This window comes from Balaenoptera borealis (genome assembly GCF_965194805.1).
Source record: "Balaenoptera borealis genome assembly, chromosome: 18".
Lineage (NCBI taxonomy): Eukaryota > Metazoa > Chordata > Mammalia > Artiodactyla > Balaenopteridae > Balaenoptera > Balaenoptera borealis.
The window spans coordinates 7,441,361-7,466,712 of NC_138877.1; the positions used below are offsets into that span (position 1 = coordinate 7,441,361).

At 41.7% G+C, this 25,352-nt stretch overlaps 1 pseudogene across 1 annotated transcript; it reads left to right on the forward strand.

Moving 5' to 3' along the window:
• Positions 1-3,316: 3,316 nt before the first annotated feature.
• LOC309615463 (2-iminobutanoate/2-iminopropanoate deaminase pseudogene) lies at positions 3,317-23,839 on the forward strand (annotated as a pseudogene). Its single transcript, XR_014249803.1, has 2 exons — positions 3,317-22,950; positions 23,000-23,839. The product of XR_014249803.1 is annotated as a 2-iminobutanoate/2-iminopropanoate deaminase pseudogene (transcript).
• The last annotated feature ends 1,513 nt before the right edge of the window (positions 23,840-25,352 follow it).

Consider the following 25,352-nt stretch of genomic DNA (forward strand, 5'->3'; position numbering starts at 1 on the left):
GGTGGTAGTTACATAAATCTATACATGTTTTTAAATTCATAGAACCATACACAAAAAAGTCTCCCACACACACACAACACAGTCAATGTTACTATTTTTTAATTTTTTAAGTAAATTTTTTTGAAAAGAAAAAGTCACAATCCATATGGTCATTTTCTTATTATCCTTTGGGTCTTATTTTTTTGAAGCTTATAGGATAGGCAAATAGATTTAGTGTTTGGTGAGACAGGTTCTCACTTCTTCATGGGAATAAGTTACATCTATAGCAGGACACCGTAAAGTGTCAGTTTGTGGTGAGTCATCTTCAAAGCATTCATCGACGTGCTCTGGCCCAGCCTCTGACTTGGTTGACCTCTGACAAGGTACCACTCGAAATAGTACAGCCTTGGAGCTCAACAAGGACTCAGATTCTCAGCTTCACCCTGAAAAGCCTGAGAGACAGAAAAAGATTTGAAAAGGGCAGTTAGTTAATCTGGGCAGCTATTAATCTGTAGCCTCCCATTCTTCCTCAATTAGAAGGAAATTATCCAAGCTGGGAAGGGGGAAGAGTGTTCCAGAAGAATCTCAAGATGCAATCTTAGTCTATATGCACCTGCCTCAGGATAAGTCCAAGAGGAGAGGCTAAAGCCCAGTGGAACCCTCATAATTTGGGGGATCCCAGGATGATGGGGAGCTATGCCTTGCTCATCTCACTTGGACTCCTGGTGGTGACAAACCTCCCTGACCTCCCTCGAGCTGCAGTGGATTGAGGGTGACAGAGCAGAGGGGGGTGGAGAGCGGGGAGGGTAGAATAAGACTCCCGGGAGCTTCAGAGGATGGAGAACACCACCAACATGAGGTGGAACAGGGGATGGGCGTGGACATGACAACCAGAGGCCACAGTGAGGACGTTGTGAGGACAGAGCCAGGGATCACAGCCCTTAAGGCATGGTTATACACAGCAGTGGGTGTGATGTGAAAGACGACACTCAGAATCCTTCCGGATGAGTCACAGCTCAAAGGCTGCCAGCCCAGGAGCACGATGGAAGGAGAGACAGAGGCCACCCGCCCCTGCCCACGCCAGGACCCACTCGGAATCAAGCCGGGGTGGCGTAGGAGAGAAGAAAACCCAGGAGAGGGGGGTTTCGAACTGGAAAGTGGCTGATTTCTGTCAATCTACATTAAGAAATTATGCGATTTAACTTTCACCTAAAAGCAACTAGACTACCTTTCCCCACACTGAGGAAAATCAGAGGCTTGAGGTAGAGATTACGGGCAGTCAGAGAATAAGAAAACTATACCTGGGAATACTTGAATTTTTGAAGTTCATATATATAACATACCTTTAAAGAATTGTTATAACTGAAAACAGGGAGGAATGGTGGAAGTCGTGTTTTTTGACCTGGTAATATATTCTAGCCGCCAGATGAGGCCCCCCGGGGCTATAGCAGCCACCCAGAGACTATACATGAGACAGACTCTTTTTGCAGATGGAAAACTGGAGCTCAGAGAGGCTGAGTCACAAAGGCTGCACAGCACAGCCAGGATGTGAAGGCATCTGACCCTCAGCCTGTCCTGTTTCCCTGGTGCTTCACAAGCCTCTCACGACAGGAAGAAACACAAGGGTAACCAGTCGTTCAGATCCCAGGGTACCCCTGTCCCATAGCCGGGGACATGGAGAGGCTCAGGGGACACAGTCGTGCTGGCATCAGAGTGGCCAACATCCGTCCTGACATTGGGCAGCTGTGAATCTCAGCTGACCCTGGAGAACCGTCTCAGACCATGAACTCACCCGTACTCCATGAGTTTGTATTGTTATTTCAAGTAACACATATTAGCGCTTGCTTTAAAGATAACAGGGTTTAAAGTGGGGAGTTCCCAGGAGAAAGGGGGCTTCCGCCCACCCCACTCAGTTCTCCGTGGGGTGGATTTGGCTTAGCCAGTGAGCTGTCCCGTGTCAGTCGTCTCGGTCGTTAACCTCTATTTGCAGTAGTTAAGTTGTTCTGCTAGAAGAAGGAATGCGCCCGAGATGGAGGCACAGAGTACTTTTCTCAGCAAAGCAGAAGCAGGTCAGCTTAGGCTGCCACAGAGCAAACGCCTGCCTGGGAATAGCCGTGACTGCCTGCTTTTGCATTCCCTTCGAGGAAAATCTACACTGATTTTAGGAGCATTGGGCATAGCCAAGGAAGAAAGAGGTAGAACCACCCAAATTAGAATCTGTAGCTGGCTAGAATCCTTCCTGCCCCTGGGAATCTATAGCTGGGGGCCTAAAGGGGCAGATTTCTGGGCTTCTGCCCAGATACAGGTGGTCCTGGAGTTGAGGAAGAGAGGGGAAGCTCTGGGGCATATAAAGTAGACTAGCCAGAGTGAGGAGAAAGTTTGCATCTGTAGCAAGCAAAGAAGGGCTAAAATTCCTAACACAACGAAGCAAAAGGGTTTGATGCTTTATAATCAGAAGCTGTAGTGCTTATGGCATTTAGCGTAGTTACGGTGTAGAAAATAACCTGCTAGCGTAGGGGAATCACGAAGAGGTACTGGAAGTAAGACTGCTTATCCCTCCTTGTTATTAGCTAACATTTATGTATCTTACTGTGTACCAAGCCCTTGGCAGGGGCTCACCACCCCTTGTCCTGTTTAATTCTCTCCACAGCCCTGTGGGTGGGCACTGTTGGGACCTAGAGAGAAGGGTTGCTTTGCCTGAAGTCACACAAGTGACGCAGAGCCAGGCTGGAGTCTGACCCAAGGGCAAGGTCCTTCAGACTTCATCACTACATTCATACTTAGCACAATAAAGTGAGAAAACGCAATGTAGAGGAAGCACAGAACTGGGCATCAGAAAACTGATCCAGTCCGATCCTTGTCAGCACTGTGGTCTGGAAAGTCCACGGACCCTCTGTCTGTTTCACTTTCCTCATCTGTAAAAGGAGACCGTTCTGAGGGTGAACCGAGCTAGTCCCACGAAAGTGCTTTGGAGATGCTACCCCTTGGTGATGATGACTGTTTCATCAGAAAATAATCCTCAAGTCAAGTGCCTGCTCTGGACCAGAAACTGTGCTCGGGGCTGGGAATACAACAGAGGGCAAAGCAGACGTGGTCTGTGCCCTCGTGGAGTTTGGTGGAGGGATTGAGCAAGTCTTTTAAATAGAAAAAACGGTATTGGAGGGTGCAGCCTCGTCTGGGAGCTCCGGGGTGCAGGCTCTGAGATGGAAGAAAGAGGTGGAGAGGTCAGGGGACACGATGGCAGCAGGTGTGGCGGGGAGAGGGGCCTGTGTGGAAAGTCACTGCGGAGGGGAGGGGACGTGCGTGTCCATGGAGCTGAGGGGGCGCCGACAGAGCCCTAGGCTGGGGAGCTGGTTGACAGGCCCGACCTTGCAGGGCTTCCCAAGGGAATGGGGAGCCCGCTCCTTACGGAGGAGCAAAAGGAAGACCCTGTGTGGAGGGTGATCTGAGCAGACTCACGTTTCCAGAACAGACAGGCAGGGAGACCAGATGGGAAGCTAAGGCTGTGGTCCACACGGGCGTGGATGGTGGTGGCTTGGACCAGCGTGATGGATGTGGAGATGGAGAGATGTCCACAGTGGTGCGAGAGATGTTCAGGAGGTAAGTCGGGTAAGAGTGGTGATGTGTTGGAATAAGGGGTGAGGAAAAGGTGGCCGCCAGGGCTGAGGTCAAGATCTCTGGCTGGGGAACCACACGAATGGGGTACCCCTCACTGAGATGGGAGACGTGATGGGTGGGCTTCGTGGAGGTTCATGGACTGAGTTCTCAGCCATGAAGTCTGAGGTCCTGTGAGACATCCACTGGAGATGTCCAGTAGGCTAAATAGAGCTGGTGCTTTTGACACCAGTAGCTGGTACATGTTGTCTGACTTTTAAGAGGAAGTGGCGGAGCATCTCCTGGGGGCCTTCATGGTCTGGGTCCAAAGAGATTCTTCTTTGGTATAAAACACAGTGCCTTTCCTTCCGGAGTTGGCCTCGTTTGTGAGATCAGATGACCACGTGACACAATGAGAAATTATAAGTCAGTGTGTGACTTTTGAGCAGGGCTCGGGGTGTGCTGGAAGTGAGTGCAGAGGCTTCCTGGAAAAACTGATACTCACACGGGACACACCTGGCAGGCTGAGGGACAGGTGGGAGGGAAGATAGTGATACACCGACGTGAGCAGGGGAAGAGAGAATAAACACAGCTCTGTGCTGGGACAGGGGCAGCGGGAGCGAGGTGGGAGGCCAACTGAAGATTGCAGCGTATACATCAGAAGACATTGGGTCACAGCGTCCAGCCGCTTAACACAGAGATGTATTTGAAGATGAGACTTGTATTCTTGGAATTGTGACTTTCTATTTCACTGGCTTCTGGTCTTGTTAAAAGACAGATCAGTCATGGCAAACGGCAAACCCAAGTTCAAATGACATGAAAATTGAGTGTGTGTGCGTGTGCGCGTTTATGTATGTGTGTTTCTTTCCCACCCTCTTGCAAAGCTTTAGGCAGTATCTAACAGCCAGCTTAGTGAAAATGATATTTTAAAATAGATGTGAGGGCCTCAAGGAAATGATGTCTATTTCCACTCCTAATCTCAACTATTGGGGGCAGCTGGGGTGACCTGTAATCAAACCTGGGGGCCCTGCCCTGGGAGGGAATGGACAGCTGTGGAGAGCCAAGGCAGAAATGGAGTAAATGACTATTCTCAAATTTTGGTTCACCTGGAAGAATGTCTTCTGATTTGAATAAAAACATGTGTCGGCACAGGGAAGATGTCTCTTCCCGGGCTTTGGGCTTTGTGTTCCTGCCATACCAGGCCTGCCGTCTCCCTTCACCTCCTTTGGGGGTGGGAACCAGCCCCTGTGATTTCAGAGCCCGTCAGAAAGTGTACACACGGGAGCATAGGAGAGGGCGGCCGAGGGTGTGGGCGCGCCCTCCTGATCTGCTAGGAAAGGGGACCCAGTGACCATAAAGTCAGCATCTTCTAGTTCTATCTGCTTATTACAGTCCAGGGAACCCGTCCACAGGCTACTTACAGAGAGGAGGCATTTGTCTAACTTCTGACTGTCCACTTTTTTCAGTAATAGGGAAACTGCCTCATGTGAAACATACAAAGTAGTTCAGGGACAACTGCTTTGGGGCCTATTTAAAATAAGTTGACCTATATTGTCTATAATTAAACCTGGAGTGGGATTGCATTTTGAAAAATTCTTTTAAGCTGATTTATCCTTTTTCAGTGCACCACAGCAGAATCCCCAAAGAGAGGGAGAAAAAATATCTGTGTGTATTTATAAAACATCCTCTTTGAATGAATATATTTTGTGAGAGGAAGACAGCAAGGGGAAATATTACAGCCAAAAGGATAATCTTCTCTTTTGTTGGAAGAGACTTTTTAATAATGAAACAAAGTCATGGTGGGTTCATTCCGTTTACTTATCCAAGTCCAGTGGAGATCCTGTGTTCACTGGACTCTTGATGTTGTCCGAAGTTTCCGATAGAGTCAGGATTTATGCTCCCACGCAATAAAAATGCCAGCTTTCTGTAGTCCGGGGTCTGATCTGTTATGTTCTGTCCAGAAGAAAATAGCTTCAGATGCACAAGCGTGTGTGTTCATGCTCTGGGTGCTCTTTCAGCGCGTAGGGTGGGAATCCAAACAGCCCAGGAGAAGGGCTCGGCCCAAACTGCATTTTGAATTCCCACATCCTTTAACAGTCTGGGCCCCTGGAGAGCAACAGGACCGAAAGAAAGGCCTCTGCTACTTGTGATCGCTGAGGCTCGTATTCTGTGCGGTTTGCTTCTCTTATCTTCGGTCCTGACATCAGCTTGGATACATGAGACCTGTGCAGCTGCAGCTGCCGCCATCACTCCGGGGCACACACACCGCAGACAGCCAGTGCCGCCCCAAGCACAGCCTGCAAATCATTCAAACGTGGCAGCCCCAGCCTGCAGTGTCCCCGCCCCACTCCTGTGTCCAGACTGCCTTAATTTCAGCCACTTCACCTGAGACAGTTATTCCCAGCTGAAAACAGACCACAGCTGCTGCTCACATCGTAGTGGTGACCTGAAGACATCTAACTATAGTTTTCAAAATACGATCAGGGGGAGCTACCATATCAGTTTATGACACTAGTGTTGGGACCAGATTTTAATTCCAATCCCAGTTAGACTCATCCATTCATTTCATTTTTCCTCTGGGTCTCCGGTGTGCTGCTGGGCCCCCAGGTCCCCTCAGGGAGCAAGGGCGACCCTGGCTTCCGGGCTACAGTGGGTGAGCGTGAGATAAAGTATCAGGGGCATCGTAAGGCAGGCTGAAAACGTGTCATCCTTTGTAAGAAATGCAGGATGATTCTACCAAAATACTCTCCCAGCACATGTTCTTTTATGGTCTGACCAGATCATTTCTGGTTTCATAGTCCCAGTGGCCCCGAGCGTAACTCTTTCAGCCTGTCCCTGTTCTCTGAGGAGCGATGCTTGGAGCAGCCCTGGGTGCTGGGCACCCCACACCCACAGATCACTGAGCTGCCCGCCCTGGTTGCCCAAATGCCCAGGCAGAGAGGGGGTAGGAAGTGTAGAGATGGCAGAGACAGCCAAGAAGGTCCCAGTTGCTTCCTTCCAGAAGCCTTTTCTTTACTGGTCTTGCTCTTCCCATCCGAAAAGGGGGCTAGAGAATTCCTTTAGCCCCCTGCGCCATCACACCCACACTGGGCAGGGGCCCCGGTGTTCCCAGCACTGAAGTCTTTAGTGCAGGTGTCCTATTGCCTGGCATTACTGGAGCCCTCCCTCCACTGGTGGCCGTTTGTCCTGTCACCCCAGCTTAGGGGCAGATGAACGGCAGGATGGAGGGGCCATGTGTCAAGTCAATCAGTGAGAGAATCACCAGCACCTACACCACCATCTCATCTGGACGTGAACTGAAGTGAGACAGTTTCTTGTTTGCCAGAAGAGGAGAAAGATTCTCACTCACTGGGAGAACGACGTGATTATTTTAGCTTTCTGATCAGACCTTTCCTTGTATCTTCCCATACTGGGAAAGGTAGACCAGCAGGAGTGGGTGAAGGATTGGCTGTGAGGGGTGGGGTGCTTAGGAAAGGTGTTTAGGGAGAGCTTGGCTTCCAGTTGCTTAGCTGGGTGGACGGTGATTCCATTTTGCTGAGACTGATGTGGTGCCTTCCACGATCTAATGAACTGAGGTCCTATCAGTGGCAGTTAGCATTTAAAACTCCTCTTAGTGATATTTACAGCTATCATTATAAAAACTAGAAGCTCCGTTAGCCTGTCCCACCTAGAAATAGAGCACATAACCCCTATGTTCGTAGCAGCACTATTCACAGTAGCCAAGGCTTGGAAACAACCTAAATGTTCATCGACAAATGAATGGAAAAAGAAGGCGTCGTACCTGTATACAATGGAATACTACTCAGCCATAAAAAAAGAATGAAATAATGCCATTTGCAGTAACATGGATGCAACTAGAGATTATCATACTAAGTGAAGTAAGTCAGAAAGAGAAAGACAAATACATGGTATCACTTATATGTGGAATCTAAGATTTGACACAAATGAACATATTTACAAAACAGAAACAGACTCATGGACATAGAGAATAGACTTGTGGTTGCCAAGGGGGAGGGGGAGGGATGGGCTGGGAGTTTGGGATTAGCAGGTGCAAACTATGAGATATAGAATGGATAAACAACAAGGTCCTACTGTATAGCACAGGGAACTATATATTCCATATCCTATGATAAACCACAATGGAAAAGAATCTAAAAAGAGTGGATATATGTATATGTATAACTGACATACTTTGCTGTACAGCAGAAATTAACACAACATTGTAAATCAACTATACTTCAATTTAAAAAATCAAAAAAAAAGAAAGAAGGAAATACAGCGCGTATACGGTGGTGGCAGTGCTTCACCCTGTGCACCGTTTGCTGGAGCTCAGAACCTTGTCGTGCTGCCCTGTGAAATCACAGCTATGTGGCTCTGAGGACCCAGCACAGCCCCTGCCCCAGAGCCCAAGGTGGGTTGTCCGCAGCTCTGCCAGCCTACAGGAAATCACCCCGTGCTTGGGCAGCACCCAGGATGAGGGGCTACAGCCCATCCCGGGTCTGCTCTCAACCCCAGCGTGTCCCCAGGATTGGCCTTCAGTCTGCTCTCAACCCCAGCGTGTGCCCAGGGTTGGCATTCAGTCCGCCAGTGCCAGGCTCCTGGGGAGCTGCTGATTTCACCAGTGGAAAAATCAAGATGCCATCCAGAAGGCTGGCTTTGTCCTCTTCTCATTATCTTTTACGGTTTCCCTGATTCATTTTGTGAGTAAATGAAGTGCCATTTGATAAAATGCAGCACACTGAGCTTTCTAAACAGAAGAGTCCTTTGCCATCTCCCCAAACGGAAAGAATACTCAGACTAAACTTGGTTCTCTAGGATCCAAAGTCCGGCTTCTGTCTACACACGCAGAGCTTGGATTTAATTCTTTATTTTGGCTTCCTAGTTATCAAGACAGCTAAAAGCCACGTTCATAGCTTATAATAATCAAGTCAATTTTGACTTTCCTACTACACATCATTTTATCTTCAAACTGAGAAATAATTAAGCCACCTTTGCAGGCATTGCAAATTGGGCTACAAATGAGGGAAATGCCCTATGACACATGGTCTGTGAATGACTTATATCGGATTATCACCTCTGAGTAGAATTTGATTTTGACTCTGTTAGTATATGATTTTTGATGGGCACGTTTTCGTCTTTTGTCTCCATTTGAACTGAAAAGACAGGTTCATATTTTGTGCCTCACTGTATATATCTTGCCCAAGGCTGTTGTCTTGCCCCCAGCTATCTGTCCTAGTGGAACTGCCATCACAAAGTGCCATTTGCATTTATTTATCCATCCCTTCTTTTTCTCATAACGGTGATGATCTGTAAATTATGCTTATTAACATCTCATAGACACTGTTACATTCTGGATGGCTGTGTGCTCCTGGGCACAGCTGTTTCAATCATTGTTTCCTTTTACTGACAGAAAGGAGAAACCAAAGGTTGTTTTGACAATAATCTTTTTTTTTTTTTTAATAAAGAGAAACTACTGGAAGGAAGGAAGAGTAAGGAAGCATGAGGCCCAAGTTATTTGTAGGAGAGGGCTGTACAAGAGGGTCAAGAGTAGCTTATGAGTCAAATCAGTTGATGCGCTGGACAAACAGTGGGTTTGTAAGATGCATTTACACCGAATCTGAAAAGATGTTTTGAACTGAAAGAGGCATTGGCTGGGAGCAGAGTCACTGCAAATGATGCCGTTGAAAAGGTGGGGTCTCCTTGCTCCAAGGGCACGTAGAGAATCAGGCTGAGTTTTGCCTTATTAAGAAAATCCATAGCGTTTATGCACAGCAGGGCCAAGATTATTCATCAGAATGCCTAAAATCCATATTTGTCATCGGTTCACTAGGCTATGCTGGTACTGCCACTTAACAAACCCTTCTGGGGATGCTACTTGTTTTGCTTAAATAGCAATTTTAAGACCAGAACAGACCCGTGAGACGCGGGTAGGAGCAGTGTACGGGGTAGTTGTCTCCGAGGGGCGGCAAGGGAAAGGGATTAGCCATGTCGTCTTTGATCAGAAACGTGATGAGCACCGCGAAAGCCCCAGCGGCTCTTGGTCCCGGCAGTCAGGCTGTGTTAGTCGACGGGACCATTTACATTTCAGGACAGCTAGCCATGGATCCTGCAAGTGGATAGCTTGTGCAAGGAGGGGTGGTGGCAGAAGAGACTAAACAAGCTCTTACAAACATGGGTGAAATTCTGAAAGCAGCAGGCTGTGACTTCACAATGTGGCAAAAACAACTGTTTTGCTGGCTGACATAAATGACTTCAATACTGTCAATGACATCTACAAACAATATTTCCAGAGTAGGTTTCCTGCAAGTGCTGCCCAGGTTGCTGCTTTGCCCAAAGGAAGGCAAAGCGTTGAGACTGAAGCAGTAGCTGTCCAAGGACCTCTTGTGACAGCATCACTCTGAGTGGGTCCAGTGTTATTTAGTCTGGAATTTTAATAATGTTTTTAAATTAACATCTTAATTTTTACAGTCTTTGTTGGGAAGTGTAAGGTTGACTGAAATATCTGAAGTTATTATGGAGATACCATATAATAAGGGGAATTGAACGTGAATTGAAGATTAATGATGAATCTAGTTACTGATGTTCTAAATTACACCTCTATGTTTCCATACAAATTGTGAAATTTTTTGTTCTAGTTCTGTGAAAAATGCCAGTGGTAGTTTGATAGGGATTGCATTGAATCTATAGATTGCTTTGGGTAGTAGAGTCATTTTCACAATGTTGATTCTTCCAATCCAAGAACATGGTATATCTCTCCATCTATTTGTATCATCTTTAATTTCTTTCATCAGTGTCTTATAATTTTCTGCATACAGGTCTTTTGTCTCCTTAGGTAGGTTTATTCCTAGATATTTTATTCTTTTTTTTGCAGTGGTAAATGGGAGTGTTTTCTTAATTTCACTTTCAGATTTTTCATCATTAGTGTATAGGAATGCAAGAGATTTCTGTGCATCTTGAGAACGAAAAACGGAGCTGGAGGAATCAGGCTCCCTGACTTCAGACTATATTACAGAGCTACAGTAATCAAGACAGTATGGTACTGGCACAAAAACAGAAATATAGATCAATGGAACAGGATAGAAAGCCCAGAGATAAGCCCACGCACATATGGTCACCTTATCTTTGATAAAGGAGGCAAGAGTATACAGTGGAGAAAAGACAGCCTCTTCTATAAGTGGTGCTGGGAAAACTGGACAGCTCCCTGTAAAAGAATGAAATTAGACAACCCTCAGAATGGGAGAAAATATTTGCAAACCAAGCAACTGACATAGGATTAATCTCCAAAATATACAAGTAGCTCATGCAGTACAATATCAAAAAAACAAACAACCCAATCCAAAAATGGGCAGAAGACCTAGATAGACATTTCTCCAAAGAAGATATACAGATTGCCAACAAACACATGAAAGGATGCTGAACATCACTAATCATTAGAGAAATACAAATCAAAACTACAATGAGGTATCACCTCACACCGGTCAGAATGGCCATCATTAAAAAATCTACAAACAATAAATGCTGGAGAGGGTGTGGAGAAAGGGCACCCTCTTGCACTGTTGGTGGGAATGTAAATTGATACAGCCACTGTGGAGAACGGTATGGAGGTCCCTTAAAAAACTAAAAGTAGAACTACCATATGACCCAGCAATCCCACTACTGGGCATATACCCTGAGAAAACCATAAGTCAAAAAGAGTCATGTACCACAATGTTCATTGCAGCACTGTTTACAATAGCCAGGACATGGAAGCATCCTGAGTGTCCATCGACAGATGAATGGATAAAGAAGATGTGGCACATATATACAGTGGAATATTACTCAGCCATAAAAAGAAACGAAATTGAGTCGTTTGTAGTGAGTTGGATGGACCTAGAGTCTGTCATACAGAGTGAAGTAAGTCAGAAAGAGAAGAACAAATACCGTATGCTAACACATATATATGGAATCTAAAAAAAAAACGGTTCTGATGAACCTAGGGGCAGGACAGGAATAAAGACGCAGATGTGGAGAATGGACTTGAGGACATGGGAAGAGGGAAGGGTAAGCTGGGAAGAAGTGAGAAAGTGGCATTGACATACATACACTACCAAATGTAAAATAGATAGCTAGTGGGAAGCAGCAGCATAGCACAGGGAGATCAGCTTGGTGCTTTGTGGCCCCCTGGAGGTGTGGAATAGGCAGGTTGGGAGGGAGATGCAAGAGGGGAGGGATATGGGGATGTATGTATATGTATAGCTGATTCACTTTGTTGTACAGCAGAGACTAACAACATTGTAAAGGAATTATATTCCAGTAAAGATGTTAAAAAAAAAAAAAAAGATTTACCCACCTACAGACTCTCATTAAAGGAACTTCCAAATAACAAAAATGAGAAAAAATAATCTCAGAAAGAAGGTCTGATCTGGAAGAAGGGATGTTATGTCTGGAAATGGATGTGTTACAAGCAGTCAGCACTTAATGAGGAATGAAGGAAGAACCCCAGTAAAACAGTGGGACGCAATACAGAAGAAATAAGGATCCAGACTTTGCCTTGGAAGAGCTTATGAATTGATTGAGACCTTAAGAACATTTCTGAGCGGCACAGAAATGATGAAATGTCAAAGACCCGAGGTTCTGGAAAAGAGGAGATTGTGTGATGTTATTACTGCGGCATCTGTTTAATAAACTGAAAAGACCTAATATCTAATCAGAGCAGATAATAATCTCTCCTGGAATCTCTGAAATCTGGCCTTTTTTCTTCCATGGACTGAATAGAGGGTCGTAGGATGGCCCTTTGTCAACAATGGCCAGAGTTAATGCTAAAACGTCATCATTAGTTATTCACTCCTACGAGTTAAACAGACCCTCTCCCTAGGATATAGTATGCATAGCAGTTCAGAGGTGCACCTGGTGCTTTAGCAGAGTGGGCCTGGGTATCATTTTTAAAATTTCAAATCGTACGCTCTGCTATTACTCAGAAGAGATGGGACAAGCCCACAGCTTTTTCCCTTTGGTTGTTTGTCTTTTGCATATTGATTTATGATAAATTATATATTAGAGACGTTAGCATTTTATCTATCATAAGCGTTGCACATATTTTCTTTGACCTGTAGATTTCTTTTTACTTGGTTATGCTGTCTTTTAACATATATAAGATTTTGCTTTGCTCTGTAGTCAAGTCTATGACTATTCCCTTTATGTCTTATGGGTTTGATTTCATGCTTAGGAAGACCTTCCATCCCCAAGATGATAATGATACTAGTGTATGTTTGCCACTGATACCTTGATAGTTTTAATTTTAATGTTTAGATCTTAAATCCATATGAAATTTGCTTTGGTATGTGATTTGAGGTAGAGGGTTCACCTTTTTGTTTTTCCACATAAGTAGTCTATTGTCTTAACACCACTGATGGATGCCCCATTACTTCCCATGGATTTGAAATGCCACCTTTATTGTATTATGAGTTCCAAAAGGTACATTGTTCTGATTCTGGCTCCTTTTGTTCCATTGATCAACTTACCTGGGCCAGACCAAACTGTTTTAATTACTGTAGTTTAGTTGATAGAGATAGAGATATCAAGCATTTCCTCATCATTATTTTAAAAAAATTTTCATGGCTATTCTCAGGCATTTTTCTCTTTCAGTTGAATTATTAAAACAACTTGTCAAGTTTAAAAAAAAAAAGCTCATTGGGATTTAAATTTTAATTGCCCTGGATTTGGAGATTAATTTGAAAAGAATTGACATCTTTACAATATAGGATCATTTAATCAAGAGCAAAAAATGGTATTACCTCATTTATTCAGGAATTAAGTTTGTGTGTGTGTGTGTGCGTGCACACACGCACATATGTCTGTGTCAATATCCATTCGTTTTTCATATTGGTACTGTACATTTCTGAATATGAAATTTGTGCATGGGTTTGTTCCTCCTTTCAGCTTTCCGCCCACAACTACCTATATAAGAATCACCAATGATATTCGAGTGCCTTTTGATTATGTCACTGTGCTGGGTACCCAAACCCCAGCACCTTGGCCCCAACAAATTTGACCATCAACAGACAAGAACTCTGCCCAATGGCATGTTTTGTCCTGGAGAGCTTCTGCTTGAACCAGTCAGAGCCTCTCTCTTAGGGATTTTGTTTTGAGATATAGTAATAGAATCTGCAGGGGTAGTGGAGTCAAGAAGCTGAAAAAGAGAAAGCAGTGAGCAAAAGCCAAGAGGCAATTCCATTCATGAGTAGGCATAAAGCACGTGATAAAGAAAAGCATCTAGAGGTAATAGCGGGCATCAGCTGCAGTAAAACAAATACAAAATATAGGAAAAAGCTGAATCATGCGTATGGCAGAGTTGCAAGTGTAGGAAGCAGGGAACACCAGTTACTGAAGGATGAGAAGGTCACTGGGGCAGCCTCTGAATAGTCGTATTATTGAGCCACCCAGAGCTGTTTTGTCTCCTGTGTATTCCAGTCTTCTATGAAGTTGGTCTGTGATATTGTTTTTCACTTCTCCGTATTTCTTTCCAATAAATGCGCATAAACTTAAAGCTCAACTTTGGGAGGGAAGGCAGGGAGTTAGATGCATGTCCTCAAGCTACCATCTTAAATGGAAAACCTATTTCTCCTTCTTAGCAGAAAACCTTGCCTTCTACTTCGTCATGAAGAATAAGACTAATAAGCACGATCTCCCTCACTTTCTCTCACCCCTGCTCTCCTGCAAATATACCTCTCTATTACTCCTCCCTTGTTTCTTACCAGTCTCAGGATGAGTAGCCCCTTCCTCTCATTCAAGTTCAGTGTCTTCTCCCTCCACCTCTTGACCCCATGCACACAGACTTGTGCTCTTGATTTTAATCCCTGGCCTCTACTCGGGGGGCTTTGCTCATCAACCACCCTCCCTACTTATTTCTTTAGCTCCTCCTTCCTTCCTGACCTCTCTCACCCTATAAACATGCTCTTCTCCCTAAGGTACAGCTCCTGTCACTCCCCGTCTCTACCTGTGGTCTAATCTTTCTGCTCCTTCACCCATCTTAATCAGCTTCCTGTGGGTGCTGCATTCACGGAGGGCATCCCCAACAATGTCCGAGTTGCCGGTGGTAAAGGGTATTTTTCAGTCCCTATCTTGACTCTCTTTGCTGATCATTTTGGTTGTGCCTTAATTCTAGAAACTTCACTTCCTTAGCCTCTGATATCACACTCTTCTGATTTTCCTTGTTTTCTACCACTTCTTACCATTTCTTTTCTCTCTTTCTTTTTAAACTGAGCTCCTCTTTCTTATCCCATCCCTGGATAATCCTGTCCTGGTTACTAGGTTACTGCTAAGGACTGCCCAGACCCTAGCCCTGAGCATCCCAAAGTGTACATCCAGCGTCCTGCTTGTTTCCACCCAGCTGCCAAGAACATCGATTCGGCAGATCTCAAACAGTGTTCCTGGGCTTCCTGTCATACCTTCTCCTACCCTTGTTCACTCTATTTCATTTTGGCACCACAATCACCTAAACTAGGAAACTGGTAGTCTTCTCTGTTGGTTAATTCCATGTGTCACCTTGACTAGGCCATGGGGTGCCCAGGCATTTGTTCAAACGTTATCTTGGTGTATGTGTGAGGATGTTTATGGATGAGATTAACATTTGAAATGGTAGACTGAGTACAGCAGATTGCCCTTTCCACTAAGGGTGGGCCACATCCAATCAGTTGATCCAGAATAGACTTTTACTCAAAAAGGCTGAGTAAGAGAGCATTCTTTTGCCTAACTGCCTTCAAGCAGGCACATTGGCTTTTTCGTGCCTTCAGACTCAATCTGAAACATGGGCTATTCCTTGGTCTTGAGTAAGTCAGCTTTCAAACTGGACCTACACCATTGGCTCAGGCCTCTGAACTCAGATTGGGAGCTACACCATCTGCTTTCCTGGGACGCCAGCTTGCAGACAGCTGGCTGAGACTTCTCAGCCTCCATGACTGCATCAACCAATTCCTCATAGTAAATCTCTTCATATATTTAAAACATATGTATATATACATATGCATATGTATATATACATGTATATACATTATACATAGCATACATTTTCTATGTAACTGTGCAGATGCATATATATAGGATATGTAATTGGAGATATGTATATATCTATTGGTTCTTTTTCTCTGGAGAACTTGGACTGATACACCCTCCTTGCCTTATTCCTCTCCAGTTTTTTCTCATGAATATGTATACTTACATCTATATATCTTTCTTACATCTATTTATCTTGTCTCTCCAGGACACTCCATCCACAGTCTGTCTATCTAGTACTTCACCTGTCTTAAGTCTTGATTGCTTGAGAAGGAGCTACCTGAAATACCAGTCACAATGTCCCTTCCCCATTAAGAACCTTCCAGCAGCCCTCCAGGGTCACAGTGTCAACAAAATAGAGCCAAGCTCCTTGATTTGAGAGTCTAGGCCATTACTTGTCCCCTGCCTGCCTCCCTGGCTTTATTTCTCTCCACAGAAATCCCATTTTAACATTGTCCTTGGAGCCACAGGAGGCTTTCCTGGCTTATTTACCCCAGACGGAGACCACCGAACTGATAGATTCAATTCTGTGCTAACACCTAAGTCAGCCCCGTGCCCTATCAGACTCCCTGAACCACCTCTAGAGTTTAAACCTACATCATGGACAGAATGAGGAAGGGGAAAAGGTTGGGTAGAAAAAAGATGTGCTTTATTCTTTTCCCCTTGGGACTTGTCCTCATGACAAATCAGAATGTGCAAAGCAAATAGCTGCCCGGTCACCAAAAAGGAGATACGCTCAAAATTGTGCTTGTAGCTCAACTTCTAACACGAAATCTGGGTTTCCTTCTGCCTTCCTGAAATCTTTCTGCCCAATCTCCTGGAATCCTTACTTAACTCCAAATAAGAGGTCACTGGAGATTCAGTAATAGCAAGTTTTGTTTTTTAAATGTTACATTGAGTTATTAAGCTTCAAGAAGCTTTTCTTGTTGTTCACCATTGCTATATTGATTGTGGAACTAAATTTTTTATCTTTTTTAAATACTGACCAGTAAATCTTCAATTGTTTTTCATATTTTCAGGAAAATAAAATAATCCAGCTTATAGTCAATGACGGAGGAAAAGTGCCTGTTTTTTTTTTTTTGGCCACTGAGGAGTAGTTTAATGTTCTTGGGGAATTTGTGATTAATTAATTTCATTTGAGCAATCAGCACTTATAATCATGTTAAATAGCTATGGCTTAAGCATTTTGATTTGCTTCTTAAATAATCTTATCAGAATCCCGACAAAATTTTTCAGCTTTAAATCATATTGACAACCTGTTCTTGACTTTATTATCCAAATATGAGGGTGAGGGCTTTTAATATTTATTTATTTATTTATTTGGTTGGGCCAGGTCTTAGTTGCAGCAAGCAGGCTCCTTAGTTGCAGCTCCAGGGCTCTTAGTTGTGGCTCACTGGCTCCTTAGTTGCGGCACGCGGGCTCCTTAGTTGTGGTGTGCGAACTCTTAGTTGCAGCATGCATGTGGGATCTAGTTCCCTGACCAGGGATCGAACCCGGGCCCCCTGCATTGGGAGCATGGAGTCTTATCCACTGTGCCACCAGGGAAGTCCTGAGGGTGAGGGCTTTTAGAAATTTTATAAGCATCAAAAATGTTTAACTGAAAGTGTCCAGTTTAATACTGTTTCTTATTTATTGGAACAGAAACCCAAATTACATAGCACAGCCCACCCAAAAAAGTTAGCTTCTGAGGTTCTATATTTTAATCCTGCAGAGTGTAAGTGACTTATAAAACCTTTCAGAAAAGACTTGGCATATTTAGTAGTGAGAGAGCAGAATCGTCACCCTCTGCAGGTTTGCTGTGACATTGGAGAATGTCTTGCTACAAGTGAGGTTCTTATGCATGTGAAATACTCCAAACATACAGAAAAGTATAAGGAATTATTTAATGACAAGTATGTGCTCGTTATCTAAGTTTAATAAACCTTAACATCTTGCCATATTTTCTTTAGATATTTTATTTTAAAAATAAAATATTTTAGATAAAGGTGAAGCCCCCCATGTACCTCTCTACCATCTTATGACCCTCCCTCCCAAGAAGAAATCTGCTCTGCGTTAGTTATTGTTATATAACAAATTACCACAAAACATAGCAGCCTAAAACAGCAAACATTTGTGACCTCACGGCTTCTGATGGTCAGGTATCTGGGAGAGGCTTAGCTGGTGGAAGCTGGTGGTTCTGACTTGGGCTCTCTTACCAGGTTGCTATCAACTCACAGTTCGACTGGGCTAAGATCCCCCTCAGACTCACTCACGTGTTGGCAGAACTCAGCTGCTCGCTGGCTGGAGGCTTCTGTCCTCCCCACGTGGGCCTTTCCCATGGCCACTGCAACAGATCAGAGAGAGATTGAAAACGGGATGCTAAAGATGGAAGACAAGTCTTTTATAACCTCACTTGGAGGTTAAAGTGACTTACCATCACTTCTGCCATATGCTTTTGATGACATAGGCCAACCCTAACATAGGGTGGGACAAGACTGCACAATGGTGTGACTCCCAGAAGGTGGGAATCACTGGGGCCATCTGGAGTGGCTACTGCAACTCCAAGAATGTTTTTATATTTTTACCACATAAATGTTAATAATATAAGCAGTATATAACATTGCTTTTTGCATGTTTTTGATCTATATAAATATCATACTATATATATCATCCTCCATATATATATAACATTTCTAAAAACAAACTTATGTTTTTGAGATGTTACCATGTTGATTCATGCAGATCTCATTCACTCATTTTCTCTGCTGTATGGAATTCCACTGTGTGACTATGCCATAATTTAGATATCCAGAATTTAAAGACAGACTGTTTTCATTTTTCACTATTTAAAATGAGCTGGACATTCTTTTTTTTTTTTGTTTTTAAACTTTGGGTATTTATTTATTTATTTATGGCTGTGCTGGGTCTTCGTTTCTGTGCGAGGGCTTTCTCTAGTTGCAGCGAGCAGGGGCCACTCTTCATCGCAGTGCGCGGGCCTCTCACTATCGCGGCCTCTCTTGTTGCGGAGCACAGGCTCCAGACGCGCAGGCTCAGTAATTGTGGCTCACGGGCCTAGCTGCTCCGCGGCATGTGGGATCTTCCCAGACCAGGGCTCGAACCTGTGTCCCCTGCATTGGCAGGCAGATTCTCAACCACTGCGCCACCAGGGAAGCCCTGGACATTCTTAAACATGTCACCTTGTGTACATGTGCAAAAATCTCTCTCTAAGGTATATGTTTAGAAGTGGAATTGCTGAGTCGAAGTGTGTATATCTCGTCAACTTTCTTACGTCGCACATTTTTCTCCAAAGTAGCTGCATTACTTTTTCTTCTAACAGCTGTGATGAATGTACCCTTTACTCCGCATCCTGACCAACAGAGATATTATCAGACTTGAATTTTTGCCAGTCTGTTGGTATGAATTGGTATCTCACTGTGGTTTCTATTTGCATTTCACTAATTGTTATTTAAGAATTGAGTCTATTTTTGCATGTTTGGGGATCATTTTACTTCCCTCTTTTGAGTATTCCTTCTTTGGAGTCTTTGTTCCTATTTCTAGTGTTATTGTATTATTCTTACTAATTAGACAATTTTTACATATTTGGTATATTCATGACTTATAGCTATTACAATCATTTTCTTCCAGTTTATGACTTGATTTTCACTTCGTTTTAAGTGTCTTTTCATGAACCAAATTTCTAATTTTAATGGGAATTAAATTTACCATTTTTTTCTTTGTTTCTTGGACTTTTTTCTGTGTTGATGTAAACAAACAAAAACCTTTTCTCCCAAAAGGGCATAATGATATGTTGTTATAATATTTTCTAGTGTTTTTACATTTTAAATTTCATGTTTAAGTTTTCAATATGATTGGAATTAGTTTTTCTTATGGCATTAGGTATCCATCAATTTTGTTGTTTTCACGTGGATAAGCATTTGTCCCAGCCCCTTTGAATAGTCCTTCCTTTTCTCATTTGTGTGCAGTAAAATCTATGTCATTTGTCAAGTTCCTATACATGTGCATCTATTTGTATATATATTAAAGACATGAGTTTGTTCTGAGACCTCCGATTCCAACCCAGTGGCATAGGGTTTATTCTAGCCTGTGCCCTGGCTTATTTGTAACTCCTTTCTCCAACAGGGAGAAACATGGCTCTCGTTTCCTACAATATATTTACTTTTTTGCTCTATTCTAGAATAAACACAAAGTAGTTTCAATTGTTTACCCACTTGCATAGTGTTTTTTTGTCTTTAGCTTTATAAGATATAGTCAAGATACTGTTTTCCAAAGTTACTTAATTTTTTGCTTCCCCATTTGCTTCAGTATAGGTATGCTATTCATTTGTAAAACACCAGTTAGGTTCATTGTTTGTATTTTATTTTGGGCTCCCCACACATCCTGGTTGATTTTAATTATTTTTTTACTTTAATGAGTATGTGACAACTTGATATGGCTTTAACACACAATACACAGAAGATATACGTATAGAAGTGTCACTTTCCTTTGTCCCTCCCAACCCATTCCCATCCTTCATCCTTTCTACTTCACTCCCACCAAGCCTTTTGTGGTGGTGGATTCATTTCTGGTCTATCCTTCTTGTTACAAAAGAAGACATACGTGTTTATTTCCTTATGTTCTTTCTTACCTGGAAGATAGCATACTGCAATTTAGATATTCGTTTGCTATTTTTTTTTCACTTAACAATATATTCTGGAACTCATTCCGAATAAATTCATATAAATCTTCTTGATTCTTTTTTTTCTTTTAAAAACTGCATTGTACTGCATACACGTGAATGTACCATAATTTATTGAACCACTTTCCTATCTATGGGCATTTAGGTTGTTTTTAATATTTTCAGCTACAAACAATGCTATAATGAACAACCTTGTGCCTTGTTAGAGATGTATTCTCAAGGTACAGAATCTTAGATGTGCAATTACTAGGTTAAAAGAGAACACACATAGTTTTGTCAGATTTTGCCAAATTCCCCTACAGAAGATTTGCACCAGTTTGCAGTGTATGAGAGTGTGTCCCAAAGCCTTGTCAATCAGATTTGCTGCCACGCTTTTTCTGTTTCAGCCAATCCAAGAGGTAAGAGATGGCATTTCAGTGTTTTAGTTTGCATTTCTGTAATTATGAGAAACTGGGAACAATTTTCATATGTTTGAGGCATATTATTACATTTTCTGTAAATTATTGATTTCCCACTTGACTGTTGGGTATTTGGTCCTTGATTCTGCAATTTTGAAGAGTTCTTTGTATATTAGGAACATTAGCCCTTTATCTGTGATAAATGCTGCATATGTTTTCACCTAGTTGGTCAGTTATCTTTTGACTGTGTCAGTGGTAGTTTTTATCGTCCAAAGTTATAAAAAATTTTATACTGTCACACTTACTAGTTTTTTATTGCCTCTATTTTTAGTCATATTCAGGAAGTCTTTCCCACACTAGCATTAAAGAGAAATCTACCATGTTTTTGTTTCAGTTTTTTCAGTGCTTATATGGTTTTACTTTTAAATTTAGATCCCTGTTCCTTTTGGATCAGGTATGGGTATTGTGTGAGGTGTAGATCTAATTTTATCTTTTTCCAAATGGCTACACAGCACCACTTATTAAAAAGTCTGTATGTATCCCAGAGATTTGAGATGTCAGCTTTATCCTACACTAAATTTCCATATGTCTTTAGATCTATTTCTGGACTTTCTATTCTATTCCACTGGTCATTGGTCTATCTATATGCCAGTGCCACACTGTTTTAATTATAGAGGCTTTGTAGTATGTCTTAATGTCTGATGGATCTAGTCCCCCTACATAGTTTTTCTTTTTTAGTATCTTCCTGAATATTCTTGCATGTTTGTTTTGCCACATAAACATTAGTGTCAATGTTTCCAAGTCCATAAAACAAAGGCTTGTTGGTATTTTAATGGGATTACATTCTATTTATCAGTTAACTTAGTGAGAACTGACATCTTTATGATGCTGAGTCATTCTTCCAAGAATATGAGATATTTTCTATTTGTCTAAGTCTATTTTTGTGTCTTTCCGGAATAATTTCAAGTTTTTCCATGTAGGTTTTGCCGATTTTTGATAGGTTTATTCCTACATATTTAATCTTAGTTGCTCTTGTAAGTTGGGGTTTCTCTTCCGTTATTTCTCTAGCTATTGTTTGTGTACATGAAGGATATTGACCTTTGTCTGTTAATTTTATATCTGGCTACCTTACTGAATTTTTGTACCATTTGAGTCAGTTTTATCATTGACCACTTATTTTCTAGAGCTTTCTAGTTATACTATTGTATCATGTAAAGATAGAGATAGTTTTACCAAAGATAGAGATTCTTTACCAAATCTTTTGTCTCTAATTAATTTTTCTTTTCAAATTACATTGGCTAATACTGCTAGTGTAGTATTGAATAGTTGTGGAGATAATTAGTACCCTTGCCTTGCTCCTGATTTGACTGGAAATTCTTTGAGTGTTTCCATATTAAGTAAAATAATGGCTTTAGAACTAATATTTTTCATCATGTTAAGATGTTTTATCATGTCAAGAAAGGGTCCTTCAATTCCTATTTTCTTGAGTGCTGTTAACAGGAATGGGTATTGAATTTTTGTCAAAGGCTTCTTTCAGCACCTATGGAGATAATTATATTTTTTCCCTTCGATCTGTCAATATTGATTTCCTAATATTGAAATGACCGTAAATTATTGGAATAAATCTCAACTGGTCATGGTGTATTATCTTCTTTATATGCTATTGGATTCTGTTTGCTAACATTTTTTTCAGTCCTTTTTTATCAATATTCACGAGTGACGATGATTGGCAAGTTTTTTTTCTACTTTCTTTGGCGTCTTCATCAGGTTTAGGTATCAAAATACTCAATTTATTAAAGGAATTAGGAAATTTTCCTTTATTTTTGCATCAGTATTTTGAGCTAGTTTTCTATTTGCTGCTGTAACAAATCACCACAAACTTAGTGCTTTAAAACAACACAGATTTGTTATCTAACTGTTGTAAAAGTCAGAAGTCCAGAGTGGGTCCCCCTGAGCTAAGATTGAATGCAGGCTGCATTCATTTCTGGGAGTTCTAAAGGAAAATCCACTTTCTTGCCTGTACCAGCTTCTAGAGGCTGCCTCTAATCCTCAGTTCACAGTCTCCTTCCACCTTCAGAGCCAGCTATGGTTTTTCTCTTATCACGTTTCTCTGACATTGACTCTCCTACCTCCCTCTCCCACCTTTAGAAGTGCCTGTGATTACTTTGGGTCTCCTGGATAATCCAGGATAATCTCCCTATTTTAAGGTCAGCTGATTAGCAACCTTAATTCTGCCTGTAACTTTAATTCCTCCTTGCCATGGAGCATAACATAGTCATAAGTTCTGGGGATTCTGACATAGACATCTTTCTGGAGAAGGGAGGCATTATTCTGCCTGCCACAATCTTCAGTGCTCTAGATCAATTTATAGAACACCGGAACGGTCAGATCTTTGAAGGTTTGATAGAAGACCACGGTGAAAATATCTGGGCCTGGTGTTTTTGTGTGTGTGGTAGTTCTTTAATAATTGTCTCTGTATCCTCTGTGGAAATTTGCTCTGTTTAAACTTTTCCTGATGGGCTCAATTTTGGTTATCTATATTTCTTTAGAAAAGTATCCATTTAATAAAGGATTTCAAATTTATTTGTATAGAGGCCTGTTACAACTTTTAATTCTTGTTTCTGTTTTCTTCTTGTCATTTCTTATTTTGTTTGTACATTCTCTCTTTTTCCTTGCTCAAGTTAGCTAGTGGCTTGCAATTTTGTTAACTTCTTTCAATTAAATCTACTGGTTTCCTATTCTCTACTTCATTAATTTCTGCTTTTGCCTTTACTCTTTCATTCCCAGTGCTTTCTTTTGGTTTACTTTGTTGTTGTTTTCCGGTGTTTTCAGCTAGGTATATAAGTCATTTATTTGCATCCTTTCATTTTTCACTTATGAAAGCATTTCCAGCTATGAGTTGTCCTCTCATAACTGCTTTAAATGTATCCCATGTTTTAGGGGTTTGGTGGTTTGTTTTTAGTGGTTTTGAAAACTTTTAAAAATTTCAATTTGTATTTTCTCTTTCACCCAAGAGTTGTTTAATGAGATTGTTTTTAGTTTTGATTAATGATTTCTCTTTTCATTTCATTGTTTAATAATCTCTACTTTTATTGCATTGTGATCAGAGTGTTGTTTGTAATATTTCTAATTCATGGAACTTACTGATGTTTCTTTATGATCTGTTTTTTTTGTCTTTTTTTTTTAATATTTATTTATTTATTTTTGGCTGTGTTGGGTCTTCGTTTCTGTGCAAGGGCTTTCTCTAGTTGCGGCAAGCGGGGGCCACTCTTCATCGTGGTGCGCGGGCCTCTCACTATCGCGGCCTCTCCTGTTGCGGAGCACAGGCTCCAGACGCGCAGGCTCAGTAATTGCAGCTCACGGGCCTAGTTGCTCCGCAGCATGTGGGATCTTCCCAGACCAGGGCTCGAACCCGTGTCCCCTGCATTGGCAGGCAGATTCTCAACCACTGCGCCACCAGGGAAGCGCCCTATCATCTGTTTTTATGCATGGTTCAAAGGCTCTTGACAAAAGATATACTTGCTTATGTTATCAAAATATAAAGTTCAGTATATATCCATAAGACCTACCTAGTTGATTCTGCTCTGCTTTGTTTGTTTATACACTTGATCTGTCTTGAACTGAGAGTGGTAAATCTGCTTCATAAAGTTGGTTACTTTGTTATTTGGAGCATAGATATTCATAAGTATTTTATTTTCATTATAAATTTGTCTTTTAGCATTAAAAGGTGCCCTTTTTAGGCTTGAATTCTTATTTGTTATATATCAAGATTGCTACTTCTGCTTTCTTATTGTTTTCATTTTCCTGGAATACCTTTATCCATCCATTTATATTTTGCCTTGCTGAATCATTTTGTTTTATATATCACATGAATATAGCATATAGTTGGGTCTTATATTATGAGCTGAATTGAGAATCTTTTTCTTATAATTGGTGAAATTAGCCCATTACATGCATTGATATGGCTTATATGTTTGGTCTCAATTCTATCATAATGTTTTATAATTACATCTATTATGTTCTATTGATGTGTTTCTTTTTCTAAAGCTGTATATTCTTTGCTCTTTAATTTTGAAGAATGGAATTTAGGCACATTTTATTTTTGTTTTAGTGGTTACCTTTACACTTACACGTTTTTGAGTGTTCCCAGTCCCCTGTTTTCTTATCTAACCTTTGACCATCTAGTTTGCCAGTTTTTAATTGTATCCTTTAACTCCTACCTATTGCCTTCACAGCAGCCAAGGAGCTTAACTTACTTTCTTTATCCTCTTCCTATTTTCTAGTTTTCCTCTTCCTAGTTTTCTTTCTTACTAGTTTTTTAGTTGCATTGTTTCTTTTTAGTTGTCATGACATGTACCATTTGTACATTAGTCTTCCATCCTCGCACCCACATTTGGTTTTGTCTTAGATCTACAATTCTGTGCATAAATCCTTACATCAGTCCTTTTGCTGAAAATTTCCCAGTCATCTCTCAGTTGAATGACACACAAACTCTAGGCTATTCCTTCAGAAAGACTCATAGGTACAAAATCCTCTATGTCCTTGTGTTTTAAACTTTCTCTATAGCCTTGATACTTGGAGAGCTTGACATTTTAGAAAGTCCTTGTTTTATATGTTCTTTCATTAAGTTGTTCTTTGTTCGTCTTTAAATACTGCTCCATTGTTGTCTTACTTTG